General features: G+C 37.5%; 1 non-coding gene across 1 annotated transcript; it reads left to right on the top strand.

Annotated features, from left to right (window-relative positions):
- The first annotated feature begins 4,083 nt into the window (after positions 1-4,083).
- LOC122752070 lies at positions 4,084-4,190 on the top strand. The gene has a single exon (XR_006355872.1). It is a non-coding gene; the product is annotated as a U6 spliceosomal RNA (small nuclear RNA).
- Positions 4,191-6,909: the final 2,719 nt, after the last annotated feature.

The following is a 6,909-nucleotide window of genomic DNA, read 5'->3' as shown; positions in this document are numbered from 1 at the left end:
TGCAAAGTGAAGAAGCAGAGTTTTTTGTTTTTTGGGTTTTTTTGCGGGGAAATGAGGGTTAAGTGACTTGCCCAGGGTCACACAGCTAGTAAGTGTCAAGTGTCTGAGGCCTGATTTGAACTCAGGTCCTCCTGAATCCAGGACCAGTGTTTTATCTACTGTGCCACCTAGCTGCCCCCAGATTTTATTTAAAATTATTCTAGCAGGGCAGCTAGGTGGCACAGTAGATACAAGCCTTAGTGTGTTTCTAACCTTTAGCTAAAGTTTACAAAATACAAGGTTGTCCCAGAAGTCTGAGTGCTTTTGTGAAGCTAAAGCTTACAAGTACATTCAGATTTTGGGGACATCATGTATTTGAAGGGTTATAGAGTAAAAACTTGTTTTTCTTTACCCCAGAGAGGAGAACTAGGATCTATGAATGGAAATTGTAGAGGCACAAGCTTAAGCTTGATTTAGAGTAAAAGAACATCTAGACAAAATTTCACCAAAAGTAAAATTTGGAAACTTCCCCCTGTGGTGTTTTTTCCCTTATGGAAGGTCTTCAAGCAAAAGCTAAGTACCAACTTGTTCAGTATGTTAGTAAGGAGATTTTTTTTTAAGGTATGGGTTATTTTAGTTAGGCAGCACAGTGGACGGAGCACTGGGCTTGGAATCAGACAGACATCTTTATTTCAAATCTGGACTCAAAACACTTACTAGATGTATGAGCCTGGCCAAGCCAGCCTCAATTTCTCACCTTTAAAATGGAATGGAAAAGGAAATGGCAAGCTGTCCCATTTCCTTTGCCAAGAAAACCCCAAATTGTGTCACAGAAGAGTCTGCCATGACTGAAATAATTCAAAAATAAAAACTATAACAACAACATGGGTTGTAGTTGATAACGCTTGGAGATACTTCTGATTTTGAGATTTTGTGTTACCATTGTTCAATCATCGTTTTGTCAGATAAATAGCCATATTTCTTTAGCCAGGACAACTTATACAGCTGCATGCTCTCCCTTCACTTTTGTGAAAATGGAAAAAAGGAAGGGAAACAAGCTGATGAATTGGCTTTACTCAAGAAAGCAAATTATAGAGCATGCTTTTGAGTCAATACGTTCTCATTGCAGCATCTCACACTGTCTATTGCAAAATGCAAGAAATTATCAGTGTTGGACCTGAGTCAGCAAGCAAAGGTTTAAATTATGTTGAATATGCCATATTTGCTAAGTAGATAGCTATTGAATACATTTTAGGATGATTTCCATTTAAAAAAGGCTAACACAAAATATGGTGGTACTTTTAGAGTTAATATCAATTATGGGTCAGATTTAAATAGCTCACATGGTTTTAGGATTTTGCAGTTTTCTAAGTTACACTTTTTTTCACATTAACCTTGAACTGTCCATATTGTCTTAGTCCCTGGCCATATTTGATCATTGAATTATTGCTATATACATATGTTTACAATGTCATATAAGTCAAACATTCATGATTCCTGGTGGGTAGGATTTTGTAGTCAATAATTTTAAAAGAATTGATAATACTAAGTATGAACAGAAAGCTAAATGTGGCTGTCATCTTCTAGCACACTAAACCCAGTAGCTGACAGGAGATTGACAACATACAAGTTCCATGCAGCACATAGTTTTCTTGTTCTAAGAAGCTTAGGAAATTACTTCTTCTTCTTCCTACAGCATCATATGTTTTGCAACTTCTAAACCTTTCTATTTCCTCAAAAAACTAGTAAATAATTAAATTAATCTTACAGTTGGTTTTTAATTTCTGAAAAAAAGGTGCTACCAATCATGAAAATTCTCAAGTTCTTCCAAAACCTACTTCTTTCTTTTAACTATCTAAGTATTTTATCTTTCTGCGGTGGTTATCCCCCTACCCTGTGCTTATAGTGAAACCAATTATATCCATGCAGCTCATATTAATTCTTCTACTTACTCCTCTAGTAAAATATCTACATTTCAATGGCTATGGATTTATTTTAAATCTCCTAAAACTAAATACAGGGAATGGAGACATCTATATTCCCCAAAGATATCTCCTGACTTTGCTGCTGAAACCCTTCTTTCTCTCTCTCATCTAAAGTATTTGATTTCTCCAAGTTGATTGATAGGCTTCCTATGGATGGGGGAATTATTTCAGTGTCCCCATTAGGAGCTGATGACATTAGGATATGGCCAATCATCATTAAAATTCCATTATCCTGGTAGCTGCAAGAAGTCTGGAGAAAATCAGTGTGCCGGCAAAATTATCTATTTGTGACATATAGCATCGCTAGCAACATTCTGGATTTATTCTCCCCATACTACATAAGCCTAGATATAAGGTGACTAATGACAGTGTTCTTCCTTTAACACTTCTTTGGATGAATTTTTCTTTAAGCCTGGAAGATTCTTTCAGAGGACTGATAATTCCAAGTGAATAAATGTAGCTACTTGTCATTGGTTAGCCTTAGAATGGTTCAGAGATTATTTATCACATTGAAGTAAAATAACTATTTTGTAAAGAGCAGTGATCTGCATCTGCTCATATCTTTGAAGTATTCCCTCAAGGTCTCCTTCTTATCTTAATGCTTTTTTGTTTCTTTGGTAATATATTAATGATGCTATTGGCTAAAGGTTTTGTTTACTTGGGTTTTTTCCAAGTCATATCTCAGTTGCTAAATTTCATTTCATGCAAGGTATTGGTATTACTTGGGTCAAGAAATGTCTACTGATATGGAATTGTCTGATTTCTAGAGTAATTCTACAACAGTTATATGATTAATTTAAAGAAAGCTATCAACTCAATTTTTAAAATGGACATATGAATCAGTTTTGAATCTGAAATTCTATTTTTCCTTGTGGCATGTTGTTTACCTAATGTACCCCATCTTAGAGCTGGCTTAATTTAATTTAATTGGAATTATAGTAATACTACTGTTAAAGCAGATGAGTTATGCGATTAAAAGATGTCATCGAGGAAATTTTCAATAGGAAAAGGAGATGGCATGGTCACACATGCAAGGCATAACAGGGTCAGTTACCCATCGTCACCCCTGTTATGTCAGAAAAAATGAGAAAATTCCAGGACATTAGGTGGCTTCCTTGTGGAAAATTTGAAGGATGAGAAAACAAAGTTGAGGTGAGGTCCATGAAATCCAGTCTAGGAAGAGAGACAGAGACAGAGACACAGAGACAGACAGACAGACAGACAGACAGAGATAGAGAGAGTCGTTTAAAAAAATGGTAGGGAGAGCTTGCAAACATAGTTTATTGCTTAATGACAGAAGGAAAGTGGAGACCATGGAAGTTCGAAATATTGTAGAAATACACACAGAAAGTGGAGGATGAACTAGATAGGGGAAGGACTTTAAATAGGGAGGTCAACCAAAAAGCTATTGCAATAGTCCAGGCATGGGGTTATATGAGTCTACACTAGAGTGATCACTGTGGGAGTGCAGAGAAGGGGACAAAGACAAGAGATGCTGTGATGGTAGAAATGACAAGATTTGGCAACAAATTTGGTATGTGGATTGTGAGAGCAATTGAGAATAACACTAAGGTTATAATAAACCTGGATGATGGAGTACAATGGTTCCCTCAAAAGTAATAAAAACATTTGGAAGACTGGTGAGTTCAGGGGAAAATATAATCCATTCTATTTTTGACATGTTGAATTTGAGATGACTACAAGATATCTAGTTCCAGATATTCAAAATGTAGTTGGTGATAGAAGCCTAGAACTAAGGAGAAAGGTTAAGCCTGGATATATAGGTCTGGGAATGATCTTCATAGAGATGATAATTTGACCCATGAAATTTGATGAGAACAACAAGGAAGATGGTAAGAGGGAGAAGAGGGCCTTGTACAGAGCCTTAGAGAACACCTAAATCTATTGCACACGACCTAGATGAAAATCCAGTAAAAGAAACTGAAAAGGAGTGGTCAGAAAAAAGGAGCAGAATCAGGACAGAGCAATGTGACTGAGCACCTAGAAAGGAGAGATTATTCACAGGAGGAGTGTGGCCATGATTAATGAAGAATGGAGAATGACTAATAAGGATGAGATTTGAGAAGAGGCCATGAAATTTGTTGATTAAGAGATCATTGGGCTCGATTTGGCAGCACATATACTAAAATTGGAATGATACAGAGAAGATTAGCATGGCCCCTGCGCAAGGATGACACGCAAATTAGTGAAGCGTTCCATATTTTTACAGAAAAAATAAAATACCTTATACATAAAAAAAAAGAGAGATCATTGGTAGGAAAAGCAGTGACTTGCCTGAGCTCTCCCCAAGACCCCTCCATATACCTTCAAATAATGCCATAAGACAATTCCTGGAGCAGCAGAACCCACAAAAAGACAGGATGAAATAATTTTCCAGAAAAAAACAACTTGGGTCAGCAGGAAAGGTCTGTTTTACCTGGGTGGGAGCAGCAGAGCACAGACCAGCACAGGCCACACCAGCACAGACCCAACCAGAGCCACAGCCAAAGCCACAGCCAGAGCTAACCAGGAGCAGCCCTTAGGAGTCTCTTAATCATCATCAGCAGCAACTGCTTTTGGAACTCAGGCTACAGATGGTAAGGGGGTCAAAAAAATTGGCCAGAAGACGACTAAAGTGTAAGGAATTAATTGTGATTTGGGGTTACCATGACCATATCTTTGCTTCATTATGGTCAGACTGAAAAGATGTAATCTTGAAAAGCCCAAGATAAGATGGGTGTGTACTTGAAGAGATTATAGAATACATTTATTTATTTATTAGTGAGGCAATTGGGGTTAAGTGACTTGCCCAGAGCCACACAGCCAGTAAGTGTTAGGTGTCTGAGGCCGGATTTGAACTCAGGTACTCCTGACTCCAGGGCCGGTGCTCTATCCACTACGCCACCTAGCTGCCCCAAAGAATACATTTATTGAGTCAAAGTATCAAACTAACAATCTAAGCCTCCCCTAGTAGTTCCCCTATGCCCACATGGGCCTGGCCAAATTATAATGGGGACAGCCTGTGTGTGGGGGGGTATATTGAACCAATTGGAGACTCAGCATGGCTAAGAACCCCCCTTTCCTGTGGGAGAGGCAAAAAGAGGAGAGAGAAAAGCTGTGTGGTGTTTGAACTTCAGAGCAAAGCAAGGATAGACTGCACAGCTGACTCTCATTGTAACTATGGATTCCAGGTGGTGGTGAGTTTGTGTTGTGGAAATGAAGCCAGCTCTTTGAGCTAGCTGAGTAGGAAGCAAGTTTGGGGTTTGAGTAAGTCTTTGCTAGAGCCATCTTCCAAGGAATTATCAGAGAAAATTTCCCTGATATTCTAGAACCAGAAGGTAAAGTAGAAATTGAAAGAATCTATGATCACCTCCTGAAAGAGATCCTAAAATGAAAACTCCCAGGAATATTATAGCCAAATTCCAGTGTTCCCATGTAAAGGAAAAATATTGTAAGCATTTAAAAGAAACAATTAAAGCATTGTGGAGCCACATGATTTAGCAGCTTCTATATTAAATGATATGAGGGCTTTGAATATGATAATCGAAAAGGCAAAGAAACTAGAATTACAACCAAGAATCACATACCCAACAAAACTTCGTATAATCCTTAAGGGTAAAAAATAGGAATTCAATGAAAGAGAGGACTTTCAGGAATTCTTGATAAAAAGACCTGAGCTAAATAGAAATTTTGCCTTTCAAATACAAGACTCTAGAGAGGCATAAAACAGTAAACAGGTAAAAGAAACCATAAGGGACATTAAAACCTTAAACTGTTTAAATTCCTAAATGGGAAGATGATACTTGTAACTCAGAAGAACTTTTTCATTTTTAGCAAACCTGGATGGAGTATAGTTAGATGGAGGGCACAGGTGTGAGTTCAATATGAAGGGATGATATCCTTAAAAAAGTAAAATGAAGGGGTAAGAGAAGAATGCACTTGGAGCAAGCAAAAGGGAGAGGTGGAATAGGTTAAATTATTTCACATAAAAGAAGAAAGAAAAATCTTATGGAGTGTAGGGTAAGATGGGGAGGTGCTGGGGAGTGAGTGAACCTTACTCTCATCAGAACTGACTTGAAGAGGGAATAACATGCACACTTAATTGGGCATAGTAATCTATCTTACCCTGCAGGAAAGTAGGAAGGAAATGGGGTTGGGGAATGATAGAAAGGAAGGCAGATTGGGGAAGGTTTCGGTCAGAAGGAAAACACCTTTGAAGAGGGAAAGGGTGGAAATAGATAGAGAATAAAGTAAATGACATGGTGAGGGAATAGGATGGAGGGAAATTCAGTTAGCAATAGTAACTGTGAAATGATAAGCAGGATGCTCTCAGAAAAACATGGAAAGACTTACATGAGCTAATGCAAAGTGAGATGTACTGTATATGAAGTAACAACAATAGTGTAATATGGTTAGCTGTAAAGTGCTTGGCTATTCTCAGTAATGCAATGATCCAAGACAACTCTGAACAATTTATAATTAAAAATTCTGTCCATCCTCAGAGAAAGAACTGATGGCATGATGGCATCTCAATACAAAATGAAGGATTATTTAACTTTATTTTTCTTGAGTCATGTTTTTGTTTTATTTCACAACATGGCTAATATGGAAATGTTTTGCATGACATCAAATGTATAACTTATATTGAATTGCTTGCTTTCTTAAGTGGAGTGGGGAGGGAGGGAGGAAGAGAATTTGGAACACAAAGCTTTAAAAATATGTTAAAATTATTTTGCATGTAAATGGGGGAAAATAAAATTCTAATTAAATGGGAAAAAAGAGATCATTGATGACTTTGGAAATAGCATTTTCAGTTGAATGATAAAATTGGAATCCAGATAACAAGGATTAGAAGCAAGTAAAAGGGGTGGAAGTATAAGGCCTGATTATAGACAGCTTTTTCATGGAGTTTAGCTGAGGATAGGAAATATATAGCATGGTAGTT

Source organism: Dromiciops gliroides, chromosome 3 (genome assembly GCF_019393635.1).
Source record: "Dromiciops gliroides isolate mDroGli1 chromosome 3, mDroGli1.pri, whole genome shotgun sequence".
Classification (NCBI taxonomy): domain Eukaryota; kingdom Metazoa; phylum Chordata; class Mammalia; order Microbiotheria; family Microbiotheriidae; genus Dromiciops; species Dromiciops gliroides.
The sequence above is the reverse complement of the archived record's forward strand: the minus strand, read 5'-3'. Positions and strand labels throughout refer to the sequence as shown.